This window comes from Dermacentor albipictus, chromosome 10, assembly GCF_038994185.2.
Source record: "Dermacentor albipictus isolate Rhodes 1998 colony chromosome 10, USDA_Dalb.pri_finalv2, whole genome shotgun sequence".
Taxonomy (NCBI): domain Eukaryota; kingdom Metazoa; phylum Arthropoda; class Arachnida; order Ixodida; family Ixodidae; genus Dermacentor; species Dermacentor albipictus.
The window spans coordinates 63,494,339-63,512,443 of NC_091830.1; the positions used below are offsets into that span (position 1 = coordinate 63,494,339).

General features: G+C 44.6%; 1 long non-coding RNA gene across 1 annotated transcript in view; it reads right to left on the bottom strand.

The window, feature by feature from the left end:
- Positions 1-1,361: 1,361 nt before the first annotated feature.
- LOC139050790 (uncharacterized) overlaps positions 1,362-18,105 on the bottom strand; it is a 77,613-nt gene continuing 60,869 nt past the window's right edge. The window contains exons 2-3 of the long non-coding RNA XR_011509079.1: positions 5,463-5,766; positions 1,362-1,659 (exon numbers count right to left, since the gene is read on the bottom strand). This is a non-coding gene — a long non-coding RNA (uncharacterized lncRNA). The remainder of the gene's footprint in view (positions 1,660-5,462; positions 5,767-18,105) is intronic.

Consider the following 18,105-nt stretch of genomic DNA (forward strand, 5'->3'; position numbering starts at 1 on the left):
GTTATACTTACTGTGACAGACTGAGCTCTCTCAAACACGACCACTTCCGCTTGGATCGACAGAACGCGCGGCCGAGCAATATCTCTCTGAACCCCGAGCGAGAGGCTAAATTTTGCTCCGATTGCGTCTTGCGTGCCGCTGCAGTAGCGCCATCTGTGCAAGTGACGCATACGAGATTGAGTACTGGCTCCTCTCCTCTACACGACGATACCGAAATAGGGCGCATCACATTTATCCACGCGTTAGGAAGCTTACATGCTTATCCTAGGACAGAGCTAGCGGGGCTCATGCGATCTAGTATCGCCTTCCTGCTCGCTTCCCATTCGTAGCGAGCCGGCCTTGATCAAAGGTAGCGGACGCAAATCGGCATGCCTCTGTCTTGCTGCACGAGTCTCCGCACGTTAATTCTGAGCCCTGAGTGTCGAACTCAGGGTCCAATAGCCGAGTAACTGTTCTATTTCTGGTAGAAATTGCACATGTGTAAGCCATATGACTCCTTATGAGCACAAGCATTAGTTCGACAAATGATGCCTACTAGGGCTGAAGGAGGTCTCTGCAACACGTCTACTTTCGCTTGGATTGACAAACAAGCTGCCGAAATATGTCTCTCTGGGCACTGAGTGAGAGGCTGTATTTAGCTGCGATCACGTATTTCGCACCCCAACAATGACGCCATTTGTGCACGCTACCTTTAAATGATTGAATAATTGTTTTTACCCTATAATTATAAATGCCAAAGTAAGGCTTCCGGGTAGTCTGGTTGCAAAGATATAAGCGATAATAGCATTACGCGTTTTTGTACACGTGGTTTGAGCAAAAAAATCCCTGTGTTGACTAAACTGAAACATGTTCCACATGAAAAAATGAAGAAACGAAAGTAAGCTAAACTATGAATGATAACATTAACTATGTGAATGTCTCCGAAACAGCAGGTGTGTAACAAAACAGAGCCGAGATTAATGATGTTTGCCCCGTATCATATGACACCATTGTTTCCGGGGTCCTGGAGCCAGCACTTGCCAGCAGCCATCCTCTCTCACATCGCTTCGCCAAAGGCCTCTCCATTCTCGAAGAGCCCACTGACCAGACGAGTGAACTCCTACTTCAATCTCGCGAAAGAAAAGGCGTGCTAGCCTGTGAGTGTGATTACTGTTATTGGTCGTCTGGCTCACACGAATGCAGTGCACCTCGGCTTCCTGCGAAAAAAAAAGATTACAAGTGCAACCAGAGGCACCCCCGGCAACAGTTCATGATGTCTCACTCAGCATCCGGCCCAGAAGACGGCCGAGGGTTGGCAGAGGGTAGGAAAGAGGGGATAATCCGGTTAAACGAAACAGTGCAGGCCTGCCTAGTGCAGGCACAGTGGGAAGGTCTTCAGTACTAGGTTGCAAACCGAGAAGACAAGAAAGGTTGCGAAATACCACAAAGCACGATGAACGAACCTGCCGCTCCAGAGGGTGTTGGGAGCAACTGGTCTTGCAGAGCAATAAGCTTGCGCACTTGCGCAAACCCGTGAACGATGGAGTAACCATTACAGCATCCCGCGGAGCGTCCCTCTGGGCAGTGCGCTCAGTTGTTTCTTTTATATTGCGTAGTGACGCCTTTACCACAGTCGTCTGCAGTATTCATTGTACGTAGGTAATGTCCATTTGTGGTTCTCTGGCATGTAGGAAAAAAAGAAATAATATAGAAGAAATTGTCGCACCACAATAAAACAAGCGTAGCCATATGAGTGAACCAATTACTGCTGCTATCTCCTAGGTACCGTGTACCCCTTTACGCGTTGGAATGAGGCCGGGATCTTACATGACATCAACGCTTAATCTGTTGCTCTGGACTTCATCCTCAGCTGGCCATGGATTCTAATCTTTGATGGTGACTGGCAGGAGTGAACGTTATAACAAAAATTATTTCTAATAAATATTAGGTCCGCTTTGCCGGGATGGTTCGAACGTGATGAAAAATTCAATGGTTTTGAAATAATTCACGGCGAAAGGATTGGTTGTGGGAAAAGGCTTTTCCAAAACTGAAACAGACAGATAATAACCATTTAGTGCAGAACAGCTTCGCTGCGCAGAACATAATGACCGGAATTAGTAAGCGATATGAAACTTTGTTTTCAGTATTTAGGGTGGTCCAAACCTTGTAAAAGCGTCGTTTTCTGTTAAGAAGGCTCCGATTCAGCTGTGAGCTACGGTGATTGTGGCTTGTTTGATATCATTTGAAGAGCAATGGATCTGTCAGTGAAGCATGCGACTTTGTTTTCTTTAAAAGCTCGGTTTCCGCTAGACAGTCTTATCAAGATTGTCAGGTATACTCCAATCAATGAACATACGTTCCCTATTAGTGTTGTAATACTTAGCTTTTAGGGAATTCGTAACGGCCTTTCCGGTAGTGATTTGACGCGGGACGTAATGTAAAAGAGTAAAGCGAATTAAATGGTCATCACTACGACAAGGGCTTTACGCCAGTGGATTTATAAGGTTAGGTGCTGTCAAGAGGGCTATAATGCGCTTGCCAAGGATATGCCTATTTGGTTCAATAACCCTTTCAGTAAAGAATTGCATTTTTATACGTTAGCGAAAGATATGCTTCTGCATGAGGTTTCCGTGACAATGGAATAAGAGCTGGAGCGGCCAAAGTGGGGGTAATTTGAATCACTTAACAAAAACAGAGGAAGTTGCCGGAATTTTTTGGACTAATGCGTCAACCGCGTAATGCTGTTGGCTGTAAAACTCATGTTTCTTTTTACGTCCTTGGTTGTAAGCACAGAGAAGTATAGGATGGTGATTGGGATGAATAGAGCTGATTGATCTAAAGACATTCTGACGAAGACTGGAGCAATACAATGTTTGAGAAAACCTCATATGTTACGGTAAGACACTGTCACCGAATTAGACAGTCTCGTGGCACCGACAGATGCCGTGCATTTTCTCACAGTCAAAAAGCTTACTTCAGATATTTGAAGAAAGTTAGGTTTCAGTAATAACTGCAAGATCCTCCTATCATGCGTCTATAAGAAATTGTAAGCTGTCATGCTTAATATTAGTGCTACGGCGGATAAAAAGAAAAAGGAAGTACGTGATTCTATTTAAAACTTTTTGTGCGCAAACAAACAGGGACGAAGAATAGGAGCAACACAGGGACGAGCGCTTGGCCAACTAGGCCGACTAGCAGTTATGTGATTATACTTGATGAAATGAGCGTTACGAATACGCGGACGAAAGAACACAAGTACGACAGACAAGGCGCTTATATTATAAGCGCCTTGTGATTATAAGCGTAATTGATTATGTGATTATGTGACTATGTGATTATAAGCGTAACTTTACCATTATATGCTAGAACGACGTTTTGTTCCTGCCAGTTGACGTGGTGAAAGGTAGTACACTACTCAGGATAGAGTCGTTATTGGCTTCCAGTTCACAAATAGTGTCAATGGAAGGTGAATACACGAAACCTTTCGTGTTTCGTAAAGTTTGTTATAACGTACAAAAAATCCTGCTTATTACATGCTTTGTCATAGTCGATAAGCCTTTCTCGTACGGTATTATCGGTTTGGGGAAGTCTTTGTTAACTGATATAACCTCTGCCTTGTAACTGTTTCTTGAAAGAAAATGCTTTCCCTTAACGCACAGGCTAAAAAATTAACTATGACGGGGCGACATTTATTATGCGTGTACGTAACCAGCCTGTGTGTGCGATATACGCGCCACTCGCTTAAGCTCATGGCGAGCTTGAGCACGACGTTGATGATAGTGTACTTTTTGTTTACAGTGTGGCTATTGGATACGGTTTTCGATAGCGTGAAAAACAATTAAGCTGTCTCGGCAGGAACGAACTTCTAATTCATCAAGTTCATAATTACTATTTCAGGATTGACGTTTTTCAGTGTTTTCAGCGGACCAGTTCAAGGTGTTTTTAGCCATAGAAAACCTGCTGTGGATATCAGCAATTGTTACATCGAGAAAACGTTAAGCTTCTTTGATCTCAATGAGTGAGGCTATAACATCATTGCGCTTGGGGCAAGCCTTGTTATTTAGGTCTCTTTTAAGCGCACTAAGCTGTGTTGTTCTCTTTGCTTAGCTCCTTTTTAGAAATGCTCATTTTCTCGCGGTGCCACCGAATGCAAAAAGTAGTATGGGTATATGAACACACTCGTGCGTACGCCATAGAAAATAACAGTTGTTACCATGAAAGTTGATTCAACTAAGAATTACTAGGTTAATTGCAGGAAAAAAAGTATACTTTTGCCCTAAAGGTGAAGCATGAATTGCACTACCAAATATAACACTGCTATACGAAGTATGGATAGCAGCTTTATCGGCCATATAAATATGTAAACACTCGCTTACAAACTAAAGTAACAAGCAACGCGCCCAAGCACAAGCAAATATGAACACATCTCACTCGAAGGTCATGGACATGCTGTGAAAACGCTGGCGTGAGGAAATGCGGCAGGAGAAGCGAGCGAAGAGACCTTCGTTTTGTCTCTCGCTTCAACGCACCGCGGCGAGAACACAGCGCACACAAAGCTGCCAGCACTCGGCGCACTCTCTCTCTGTCGCAGCTCGCCTTCAAGATAGCGACCACGCGCCCGTGCTATACCGCGCCATACGCAGCTGCTGCCGGAGTAGAACACCCCCCCCCCCCACTCGTTGCTTTGTGCGTTATGCAAGACGGCGCGCTTCCTCCCCTCCTTATTCCCTGGCGCACCCGTTATCGAACCACCATCGTCAGTTCACCCTCGCACTCCTTCACTAGCATTTATAGCATGAAGTGCACGTCTACGATGCTATGTCACTTGGACTTTATAGGAAACATCACGACGTCGCACACGACGACAACGTGATTAGCCTGCAGTGTCCATAAAATTGGTCTCGTAAGGAAAAAAAATTCGCGTAGAGAGAGCTCTGAAGGCTGTCTAAGCACGCATAAACATTATGGCACTTACTCATCTGCATGCATCCCTGTGTCAAAATTATTAAACTTGATCCGACCAGTATGATCCCAGTATGACCAGTATGATCCGCTGCGGTGGTACGAACTTCTGCGGACGCCTTCACAAGGGCAATTCATGACGCAAGTAAACTATTGCAGGTGGCGGCGCCAGGTGCGGTAATGACGCTTCGATCATTATAAGCGGTTATCACTCTTTAGCGTCTTATCCATCCACGTTGAGCCATTATCAATCCGGATAATCCGCACTCCGGCGGCGGGTGCGTATGGTGTGGCCGCCCGTATCTATTTTGAAAGCGATATGCGGTGGGGACATGGTGAGCTGTGTTCTCATCACTTACTTGGCATTGAAGGGAGAGGCAGCTCGAAGGTCAATTTGCGCACGGCTGCGGGACCTATGTTGAAAGCGACCGCCTTACGTGATGGGCGGACAGATGGACAGACGTATTTCGTAGTCGCGTAGGCACAAAAATGCTTACGTATTTAAAAGTGGACGAACTCACCTATACTAAAAACCGATCGGTTTTCAGGCACCTGCATCATGGTTGCGCCTCGATGCCCACATAGTGCAAGCGCATGCTTCCAGCAGCTTAAGTGCATTGTAGATGCTTTGGCCGACGTGGCCTGCCATGGTGTAAATCGCACAGGCCGGTCAACGTTGACAGGTGTCGGAGAAAGCATAAGCTCTAAGCAGAAGTCAACATGGGCTACACAAGGTGCTTGGTGAAATTGCATGGCTCTTCAGGAAGGGAATGACTCGCACACCCAGCTTCCATGGCGCATCCATACGGTGAACATGAGTAGAAACTGTAACATAAAGCGCAACAGTGTTTCAGACGCCTGAACCATTGTTGCACTGCTATGCGTGTAGCTTTTTGCTCGGACAGGTTCAGAAGCGTACAGCATTTTCCAGCGCGCAAAAATTAAGATGACGAAAAATGGGCGGTTCGTGGCATGCAGACGAGAACGATATGCCTGGCAGATAAGTTAAGGCGAGCAAACGAGCTGGGCGTCTTTTCCTGGTGTGTCATTCCTACACATGCGTCGCCGCAAATCTCGGAGTAATTCCTGGTTCTCACGTACACCCTAACACGCAGAACACTATGCGCGTCACGTGCAATCTGATGAGACAATTTTTTTTAGAGCGCAGCTCTTTGGCGTCCGTTCCTGGGTTTCGCGTCGTCGTCGGCGTCGTCGTCGTCGTCGGCGTCGGCGTTGTCGGCGTTGTCGTTGGCCTCGTAACCAGCTCGCCTCCGCCGCCGCGCTCCGCCGCCGCGCATGCGCGCTGTCGGCTCTCAGGGCGAGGGAGGATGATGGAAGGGAGGAGGAGAGACTGTGGAGGAGGGCTGGCTACACAAATGGCTCTTTGGCGTCCGTTCCTGGGTTTCGCGTTGTCGTCGGCCTCGTAACCAGCTCCGCCCCCCTTTTATCCCCCCAGCGCTAGCAGCGACCGACTGATACCGCTTTCGTGAGTCCGCTACCGCACTCACGAAAGACGTCGTGCACTTCCTGCAACTCGCATTAACCGTCCATCGATCCACACCGATGTTAGTAGTGGGGGACTTTAATGTTGACATAAAGACAAACAGCAATTTTCTAACACTTATGCGGGAGAACATCCCGTTCCTCTCGCTCGTAACGCGTCCCACGGCTGTGACAACCTCGCGAGGCACTTGTATAGATCTCGTCTTTGAGAATCAAGCATTGGTGTACCAAGTCGAACATATATCAGTCTATTTCTCCGACCACAAAGCTTCCTTCATGACTGTCAAGAACTGTTAGTGGAGTCTTTGTTAAAGGAATACGTGTGAAAAATAAAAAAAAAATTCTGTGATAGCGCATACATGTGTTGCTCGATTTCTTTGCCTCAATCTATCGAAAAGGTGAAACAGCTTATTTGCTGCGCTCAAATTTCGCATTAGGAAGTAACGTAATCGTCGGTAATTTTTTCGCTGTTGAACTACCGACTACATTTAAGAAATTTTAGGCAGAGTAGGTACGTCTTGCTTCAGAAATTTTCAATTAAAGAAAAACAAGGAACGACATAAAAATAAAGCCAGGTACACCTATTCAATGTTTTAAACAGAACGCGTGAGCACGAACCCAACGCCTTCTGGCGCCTGATAATGTCAGCAAGAGGCGGCACCATCGCACAGTCGTAAGCACTAGCACACAAACCGCTTCCCGGTGGGAGCATCTTCTGCTACGCTTTTCGCAACAGGAGGACACACGTCATGCCATGGTAATCAGCCCAGTCTTCTTTGCATCAGAAAAAGAAAGAAAAAGAAAAGAGAAAAATGAACGGGGTCATTATAGGCGTTCATTAATATGTTTCATCCCTGGGCTGCCGTGCCTTTTTTATTTCTGCAATGAAAACATGGCATACACAGGGAATACACATAAAAAATAATGGTGTTGACGAGGACATGCGAGTTAGTCTCATTAAGAAACAAAAGCACTGATTGCTAATACCTCTAACTTTGTCGCCTAGCTATCTCCGGTGGATCACCATGGGGCTTCGCAGATAACAAAGCCATGGTTTGTGCGCTGCTGAAGCGAACAGCGTATCAGAGGCCATTTCAACGGAGATTACATCGCGCGCTTACACTTACTTTCGCTGATTCCGTCACTTCATGCCGTTATAAGGCACTAATAATTCATGTGACTGATAGTTGGTAAAAAAAAATTACAAACGCGCTTGACAGCAAGATAGTTCCTAGTGAAATAAAATTAACGCCAATAGAGATTTGGCACTGTAGGTAAATCGTCGTTTCGTGCGACTTCATGGTACAAATAAAAGAGCTCTGCGACAACTCGGCAGCTAAATGCAAGGCAGCATCAGCTTGAAGACCCCTGACAATTGTCCTTGTGCGCTTTTTGAGGCGCTCATTCAAAATGCAAATTGGTTCCATTGTGTACCCACATATGGACTTCAGGATAAACTGACGCACAAAGAGTAGCCAATCGCGTGGAAAAATTGAGTCTGACGCATAGAATAGGACAAAATTCAGATGTATGCAAATTCCACGCAGGATAATTTGCATAATTTATTCTACTTTGAATATTTCATCCTAATTTGCATTTCAGCTCACCTTTTTATCATTAATTGCTGTTGAAAACAAATAGGAAGTCAAGAAAATACTCGCTTTAGTTTTATCACTTTCCTGAAGCTTTCATACAGCCGCTATGCAGTTGCGATTCCCACTAGAACGTAAGTTTTGGAGCCACTAATGTGGCAATCTGCCATAAATATTATAAGAGAAAATCTTATGCTCAATTTGAGTGTCGCCACTAATCTCAGCCTATTTATGTGCATGGCGGGTCTAATCCCATTGTCAGTAATTGCCAGCTACTGTGTCAAGCGCCAGTCAGCGATATGAAGTGATAAGTTAGTCAATTTTTTTAATCTGACGAATGCATCTAACTTTACTGCATCCCTACACAGCGCTTATTTTTCCTTAAGAACTATTCGCATGCGCAATTTGAGCACCGGATATTCCTTTCAAGCATTACAAGACCACACCACTACTTTCTTCTTTAAAGCCAATATGTCAGATTTTCTGAAGTCAAACGCGTAAAATATCAAAACGCAGCTATAAATAATCTCTCTGCCTGGTTCCGTAAAGGTCTCATGAAAGGTGAAAAGTATCATGAAACTCATAGTGTTGTGTTACGCAGGTACAAACACAACACTGTACCGGCGCTTGCGGCCCTAATGCAGGAACTGTGCGTAAAGATGGCCGAATTACGCGCACAGGTCAAGGAGGAACGAAGCTGAAAGTCACCACCGCAAGAAAATATGGCCGAACCCTGAACGCCACCACCGCTGTCCCAGCGCGCATCCACACCTTCGGTAGTGCTGGAGAAGGTCGAGGAAATGAACGCCCAGACCCCACAAGTGTCATATCCGACCGCACAAACCCTCCAAGCGAAAGTAACGCCTTGCGAAAGAGGTAGTTCCGGAAAACAGGAAGGCCATTCAAGAGCTGCATCTGCAAATGGAAGAGGGTTCCGACGAGCTCCGACAGATGATAACGCCACGACCCGAAGTTTTCGCCCCTCTGGTAAACGAACTGCCCAATAAGAAGAGGCGAGTCTATCCGCACAGAGGGGCAGACGGCTAGCAAATAAAAGAGGATGAAAATTGCCACAAAACCAAATGACCCAAGCGATTATATCACTGTATGGTAGTGGAATCGTCGTGGCTTCATTCGCAGGAGAACGACGCTGCTGCAGTACCTTACCAAACAAGACACACAGCCAGACGTAACTGCCTTACAGGAAACGGGAAAACCACCAGTAATCACCAGTTGTAACAGTACTAATATTCCTTCTCAACTGTGATTGTGGACAAGAGGTGGCGTGTAGACGCAGCGATGCTTTTCGAATGCGTTCTGATACTCGGGCTAGCAGCTGTCTTCTAAGCCATCAAAGTATACTGGCTATGGAAACTGTGTTAGTATGCGCTTTCAGAAGGACGACAAAGTAAGGCACGTGTCTAAATAAGCCGGACACGTTCTATAAACGAATGTTTACAAAGCATTCCCTGTTAAAATATATACATACTTCTACAGCCACGTGACCTACCTCCTATCTACCTTAAAGGGACACTAAAGCGAACCAATAAATCAGTTTAGACTAACGAAGCATTATTTGAGAACCCTGCAGGCAATCAGTTCAAAAAAATATTTTGATTTTTAGATGATAAAATGAGGGTGCAGCGGTGGCGTAGAGGTAGAACACCCGCCTCGCGTGCAAGAGGTCCGTGGTTCGAATCCCGGTGCCGGCAATTTTCCACCGGAAAAAAAAAGAAAATCCGCGTGTTGATAAAAGTGCATAAACAGGCCTGGAGTGTGGCCTGATCCCGGTGACCAGAACCGCTAACGCACTCCCTCAAGAGGGCAGGATTGGCCACCCTGGTGCAGTACTTGGCCCCAACCTCCTATATGAACAACACAATCAAACCCCGGCCCTCAGTCTCCAGCAGCTGCGAAGCAACTGACCACGGCGGCGGTCAGACCTGCGATGCTGCAGAGGGTGCTAAGAATCACTGGCTCCGGACAGGCCGCCATTGGAATGTGAACCTGACAACGTTTAACGCTAGAACGTTATCTAGTGAGGCGAGTCTAGCAGTGCTATTGGAGGAATTAGAGGGCAGTAAATGGGATATAATAGGGCTCAGTGAAGTTAGGAGGCCAGAAGAAGCATATACAGTGATAAAAAGCGGACACGTCCTGTGCTACCGGGGCTTAGCAGAGAGAAGGGAACTAGGCGTCGGATTCCTGATTAATAAGAATATAGCTGGTAACATACAGGAATTCTATAGCATTAACGAGAGGGTGGCAGGTCTCGTTGTAAAACTTAATAAGAGGCGCAAAATGAAGATTGTACAGGTCTACGCCCCTACATCCAGTCATGATGACCAGGAAGTCGAAAGCTTCTATGAAGACGTGGAATCGGCGATGCGTAGAGTGAAAACGAAATACACTATACAAATGGGTGACTTTAATGCCAAGGTAGGCAAAAAGCAGGCTGGAGACAAGGCAGTGGGGGAATATGGCATAGGCACTAGGAATATCAGGGGGGAGTTATTAGTAGAGTTTGCGGAACAGAATAATATGAGGATAATGAATACCTTCTTCCGCAAGCGGAAAATGGACGGGGAGCCGAAAACGGACGTGGAGGGGCCCGAACGGCGAGACTAGAAATTAAATAGACTTCATTCTCTGCGCTAACCCTGTCATCATACAAGATGTGGACGTGCTCGGCAAGGTGCGCTGCAGTGACCACAGGATGGTAAGAACACGAATAAGCCTAGACCTGAGAAGGCAACGGAAGAAACTGGTACATAAGAAGCCGATCAATGAGTTAGCGGTAAGAGGGAAAATAGAGGAATTCCAGATCGAGCTTCAGAACAGGTATTGGGCTTTAACTCAGGAAGAGGACCTTAGTGTAGAAGCAATGAACGACAATCTTGTGGACATCATTAAGGAGTGTGCAATAGAAATCGGTGGTACCTCCGTTAGGCAGGATACCAGTAAACTATCGCAGGAGACGGAAGATCTGATCAAGAAACGCCAATGTATGAAAGCCTCTAACTCTACAGCTAGAATAGAACTGGCAGAACTTTCTAAGTTAATCAACAAGCGTAAGACAGCTGACATAAGGAAGTATAATATGGATAGAATTGAACATGCTCTCAGGAACGGAGGAAGCCTAAAAACAGTGAAGAAGAAACTAGGAATTGGCAAGAATCAGATGTATGCGTTAAGAGACAAAGCCGGTAATATCATTACTAATATGGATGGGATAGTACAAGTGGCTGAGGAGTTCCATAGAGATTTATACAGTACCAGTGCCACCCACGACGATAATGGAAGAGAAAATAATCTAAAGGAATTCGAAATCCCACAGGTAACGCCGGAAGAAGTAAAGAAAGCCTTGGGAGATATGCAAAGGGGGAAGGCAGCTGGGGAGGATCAGGTAACAGCAGATTTATTGAAAGATGGTGGGCAGATTGTTCTGGAGAAACTGGCCACCCTGTATACGCAATGCCTCATGACGTCGAGCGTACCGGAATCTTGGAAAAACGCTAACATAATCCTAATCCATAAGAAAGGGGACGCCAAAGACTTGAAAAATTATAGACCGATCAGCTTACTGTCCGTTGCCTACAAACTATTTACTATGGTAATCGCAAATAGAATCAGGAACACTTTAGACTTCTGTCAAGCAAAGGACCAGGCAGGATTCCGTAAAGGCTACTCAACAATAGATCATATTCACACTATTAATCAGGTGATATAGAAATGTGCGGAATATAACCAACCCTAGCTTTCATTGATTACGAGAAAGCATTTGATTCTGTCGAAACCTCAGCAGTCATGGAGGCATTACGGAATCAGGGTGTAGACGAGCCATATGTAAAAATACTGAAAAATATCTATAGCGGCTCCACAGCCACCGTAGTCCTCCATGAAGAAAGCAACAAAATCCCAAAAAAGAAAGGTGTCAGGCAGGGAGGTACGATCTCTCCAATGCTATTCACAGCGTGTTTACAGGAGGTATTCAGAGACCTAGATTGGGAAGAAATGGGGATAAAAGTTAATGGAGAATACCTTAGTAACTTGCGATTCGCTTATGATATTGCCTTGCTTAGTAACTCAGGGGACCAACTGCAATGCATGCTCACTGACCTGGAGAGGCAAAGCAGAAGAGTGGGTCTGAAAATTAATCTGCAGAAAACTAAAGTAATGTTTAACAGTCTCGGAAGAGAACAGCAGTTTACAATAGGCAGCGAGGCACTGGAAGTCGTGAGGGTATACATCTACTTAGGGCAGGTAGTGACTGCGGATCCGGATCATGAGACAGAAATACTCAGAAGACTAAGAATGGGCTGGGGTGCGTTTGGCAGGCATTCTCAGATCATGAACAGCAGGTTGCCATTATCCCTCAAGAGAAAAGTATATAATAGCTGTGTCTTACCAGTACTCTCATATGGGGCAGAAACCTGGCGGCTTACGAAAAGGGTTCTGCTGAAATTGAGGACGACGCAACGAGCTATGGAAAGAAGAATGATAGGTGTAACGTTAAGGGATAAGAAAAGAGCAGATTGGGTGAGGGAACAAACGCGAGTTAATAACATCTTAGTTGAAATCAAGAAACAGAAATGGGCATGGGCAGGACATGTAATGAGGAGGGAAGATAACCGATGGTCATTAAGGGTTACGGACTGGACCCCTGGCCAAATTCCAAGGGATTCCAAGGGAAGGGAAGCGTAGCAGAGGACGGCAGAAAGTTAGGTGGGCGGATGAGATTAAGAAATTTGCAGGGACGGCATGGCCACAGTTAGTACATGACCGGGGTTGGAGAAATATGGGAGAGGCCTTTGCCCTGCAGTGGGCGTAGCCAGGCTGATGATGATGATGATGATGATGATGATGATGATGAAAATGAAGGTCCAAGTATCAGTATTTGAATTTCGCACCAAAACCCCAGCGCGGGTACGTCAGCTTGACGTCAGGGATTCCAAAGTATGTTTTCGCATTAGGGCCGCGTTGGCTGAATAAATGAATGAATGTGTATTTTTAGTGGCGCAAGGGCCATTGGCTGAATAATGGTTCCCGAAACTTGCCATGGTAAATATTTGGTTCCTTTAGAACACAATGCAGTCAATCTGTACTCCTATATATAATTAGCAGGCCCTAGACGATGCCATCAAAATCCAAGACGTCACAGCCCCCAGGTTGGGAAACTTACGCAGGCGTCGCCACCCGTATTTCGTTCTTGTGCTTTTTTTGGCATACCAAACGTCTTATCGTTGTAAGAGTGGTGTTTTTGGTGTTGTAGAATGGTAATTTACTCATGCAGAAGAAATCATTTTTCCCTTTAGTGTCCCTTTAAGTGCTGACGAATCAGGGAGCAAATTTTTTTTCCGTCAGGAAAACGAATGTTGTGGTGACACACATGTTCCCTTCGCTTAACATGGCGTTCGCCTCTTTGATTTCACGAACGCATGAATCTTTGTGGTAGCTCAATATGCGGCATGTCTAAATCAGCAATGCACAACGACAGCCATTGCAATGTGCTGATAAATTCCCACCTCTACAAATAACAAGACCTGTTTGTCGTCTCTAAACCGGCCTGCTGCACAGCAACGCGTCCTGCCGGTGTAGTTTCCGTCACATGACAGTGGTACAAGGCAGAGGCCACTCCTTTACTGCACGACACGATTTGGTCTGCGGCTTCTTTTGGCCTTGGGACACTACTGGAGTTTACGCTGTTTGAGATGGGGCCATTTCTCCATGCAGCCTAGGCGTGGCTGGTGCAATGTGGATCGAATAGTATCCCAAATGGCGGATGACGGTCACAACAGTGGCTGCTCGATCTATCGTGAAATGTATGCGCATGAGGCTGCTCTTGCTTCTTTGTTCTCGTGAGCTGCTGAGTTCTGGAGTGCAGCGCAGCAGGTTCAAGCTAGTAATATAAACGTAACGTTACTATTTTGTTGCCACTCTAAGAAGCGCAAATTAGGAACAGCCTTTGACCTATACGGAAGCGCGAAAATTGATTTCATGTTAAGCCATTAGATTTATCGTTAGGCTTGCTGTATAGCTGTTCTAGGGAAGTAGTTACACCGGTATCCTTCATGGAGAAGCAATAAACAAAGAAGGCAATGTATCAGAATGAGCTACAGAATGACAGTTCCAATTTCCGCTTTCGCCGTTTCCCCAACCACATTTGATTTAATTTATTTCACAGTAGTGCAGGCCAGATTGGCCCAAGCAGGAGGGACACGAAAACACAAATCATAACAGCATGTACAAGCAAAAAAAATTACATCCCATGTGACTTACAACAGAATAAAAAAAATTAAAAACTGACAGAGCAAAGACAAAAACTAATGCATATTGAAATTCGACATAAGAAAATTGTTTCCTTTCTACTGAAGAAAGAAAGTTTGAAGGGACTATACCACGTCAGCAGAGCGAAAAACCGATTCAGGAAGCGCGTTACAATCAGCTAATGTTTGAGGGAAGAAACTGTGCTGAAATGAGTTTGTTTTAGCAAAAATAGGCTGTAATGAGTGTTCCCTATAATGAAGGGTCCTTCGAGTAATGGAGTGCCTGAGAAATGAGGGGGGAACAATGGTAATCTTTATTGCAAGAACTTTATGACGAAAAGAAATGCGGTTCAGTTTTCTACGTGTACTAAGCGGGATATTATTGTCCTTCATAAGTTGTGTTGGATAGCCTGACCTTCTGTATTTATGAAAAATGAAATGTACTGCCTTTCTGTGAACCACCTCTAATGTATAGATGTCTTTGTGTGTGGGTCTCAAATTACGGAAGAGTATTCAAGTTTGGACCTGATGAAAGTTTTATAATCCAAGAGCTTAATATGGCTACGAGTATGCTTTAATTCTGGTCTCAAGAAACAGAGCTTCGAGAACACAATTGGACAGATCTCAGAGGTATGAGTGCCTCAGGTTAATCGGTTGTTAAGACTTATTCCTAAATATTTATATTGCGAAACCTCGCTTATGGGATCGTTGTAGAGGCAATATGGGTAACAGCTAATATTTTTTTTTTCGCGCAATTTCGAGAAGCACACTCTTATCAATGTTTAAATCCATATTACATTTTTCCCACCAGTGTCATATTATGAGCAAAGGTTCTTGGAGTAATTGATGGTCTGCTTTTGATGATATTTGTTTATATAAAACGCACTCATATGCGAACACACCTACTGATACTGACCATGGAATTACATTTATTAAATCATTTGTAGATAATAAAAACAGCAGAAGTCCTAACATACTACCATGAGGAACACCGGAAATAATAGCAAGAAAGGGTGCCATTTACATCAACAGACTGCGTTCTACCACTTAAGCATGCGCTAACCCATTCTACAAGATGCAATGGAAGACAAATCAACTGCAATTCTTGAAGAAGCTTTGAATGCGCTACCTTGTCAAAAGCTTTCGCCATATCCACAAAAAGAACATAGATCTGTCCCGAGCTGTCCAGTACGCTGAGAAAGTCATGATGATGATGATGATGATGTGCGGTTTTTTGTGGCGCAAGGGCAAGGTTTGGCCAAAGAGCGCCATGACAAGTGGTAATGTTGAGGGTGTATTATGAAGATGTGACTTGGCTGTAAAGTGGCCTAAAAATATTCGCTGTAAAGTGCGTAAAATTAACTCATGAACCGTCGTAACTTGTTGAGTAGTGTTTGACTTGCCCTTCCTGAATCCATGCTGAAAAGGTGATGGGATGTTCTTTTCCTTTAAAAGTCATTTATAAAGCGGGCCACGATGTGCTCTAGAAGTTTACAGGATGTAGAAATAATTGATACCTGTCGGTAGTTAGTCACGAGTAACTTATCCTTTTTTTTATCGATCAGTACAACCCAAGCCTTCCTACAATCCTTAGGCAACTCACTGGTTTGTAGAGGTAAAGCGAAAATTTTAGCAAGATGCTCCGAGATCTGGTCCGGACAACGCTTTAAAAAAGCGCTTGGAATGGTGTTAATACCATGCCCTTTCCGAATAATTATTTTACGAAGCAAAGCCAAAATTCCTTCTGTGGTAATGACAGGAACTTCACTAGAATCGATGAATCGATTCGGTCCATCAAAAACTATATCTGAAAGGCCGCCAAAACAGTTTGAAAGTATCCAATAAAGAGCTGAGCTATTTGCTTTTCCTTCGTAACGAGCTATTCCTTCTCATCGGTTATTTTGAATACGTAGGCAGTGCTGAAGAATTCCTTCAAGTGGCTTCGCAGTGAAGTGAAGGAAAAGCTCGCGCCTTTTACATGTAACCACAGAGCGTATACTCAGGGGATTTGATCTTATTGAACTCGCACACCGACATATACTGCTGCAGTTGGACAACTTTAAAAAAACTATGCCTTTCCATTGAGATTTCGAAATAAACTTAAGCTTCGAATTCTTTCTGTAATTCCTGGCGGAACGTCATGCAACGTGTTTTTTTCGTACAACAGTGGGGAATCATGGCAAGCTGTTTTGCTCAAGTGAGCGTCACCCCTTATATTGGAGGAAGTGTCTATTCACATCGGCTGCCATGCCATTCGAAAGGAAAAAAAAAACGACCTTCTGGACTGTTTGGGACAAAGTGTTCAACGCTTTGTAGAGATAGCAGAACCGTGTCAATTTGAATAAAATGCATTGCAACTTTCTATCGTATGTTCCGGTGCTGTTCAAGCGCTGTTCAGCGGCTGCCAGAGTGCATTGGGGCTGCATAACAAAATACTTCGATAAGCGCTTAATAGAAAGAAAGGCTGAAGAAAGAACGTTTGCCAATAGGGTTAAAACGGAAGACCATGGACGACAAAGAAAATGTGCTGGCCTTTATATACATCCACGATAAAAAGGAAAGAAATACTACGAGAGTAAAAACTTTACGTTGAGAAAAGGGGGGCTGTATACACAATTATGATTAACAGGCTTTCGCCCGAAAATTGTTTCGTTTCGAGCATGGACATATCTTTCGAGAAAATCAGACTAGTCCTATGTTAAAGTTGGCGTGCAGATTTGTGTTTTCTGGATGTTTCCGAACTTGTGTATAACACGTGCATACAGCAAATGCATAGCACGTGGTGAAGACGCATGTGTAAACAGCGGTCAAACGCTGGTGCGATTGTTGGAGTCCACGACCGGCGCTTCCTTTATTCGATGCTGACAAATTGTGCCATGGATTGGAGGGCACAACTTTAATCAATAAACTGTTCGCAATTTATTCCTTATCTGTGCGTGTTTGCCCGTGTACTCCTCGGTGCGTTGCAGAACCTATGTGACCTACACGTGACAACATGTCGTTTCAACATAAGGAAAAACCATCTGAGTCCAGCCTGCGATGAATTGCGCGGACCGGATAAAAGAATCGACGAACTAATCGAAAAGCTGAATGGGCGTCTATTGGACAGGTAGACAAGCATGATTGCCGAGCGCACCGATTCAGCTATGAGATCAAAAAACTTGCTTGTACAGGCGGAGTATTATTAAAAGACCAATGACATCACATTGTCAGCTTGACATATTTTGGTTGTAAATGAATTGTTTTGGATCTCGACTTCTCTCAATAACTGGCGATTGATGAAGCTCCCTAATAATGCGCTACAATGCGCTTTTAGAAACAAGTTTCAGTTTCATTTCCGAGGAGGTGCGTGTGTTGTGACGTCATGAAGCAGAAGTTGTTCACGTGGGAGCAGGACTTCGTGTTGCTTTCGGACTAAAATATAGGGTGCTATATATATACATAAATATTGGGATGCTAAAACATGGAGATATTCTATTGGCACGTGACCTCACGCTGCGGCATGACCTCACACACACAACTCCTGGATATATAAGCTAAAATGATGCTTACGAACGCAAACGTAGTAAATGAGTGCGTCCTGAGTATGCCAAATATGTATTCTAGAGTTTCAAAGGTCAGCATTGTAATTTACTGCGAAAAAAGAAAACGTCGAGAATGTTGTGTCATTGCTATTTAACGCAGCAACACTATTTCCGTATCACTTCATGAAGGCTGCATCGAAATTTGCTGATCTTGCAGAACCACAACGCTCAATATCAATAAATACGGCACGAACTGCTAATCTAACTGCACTGTATAGC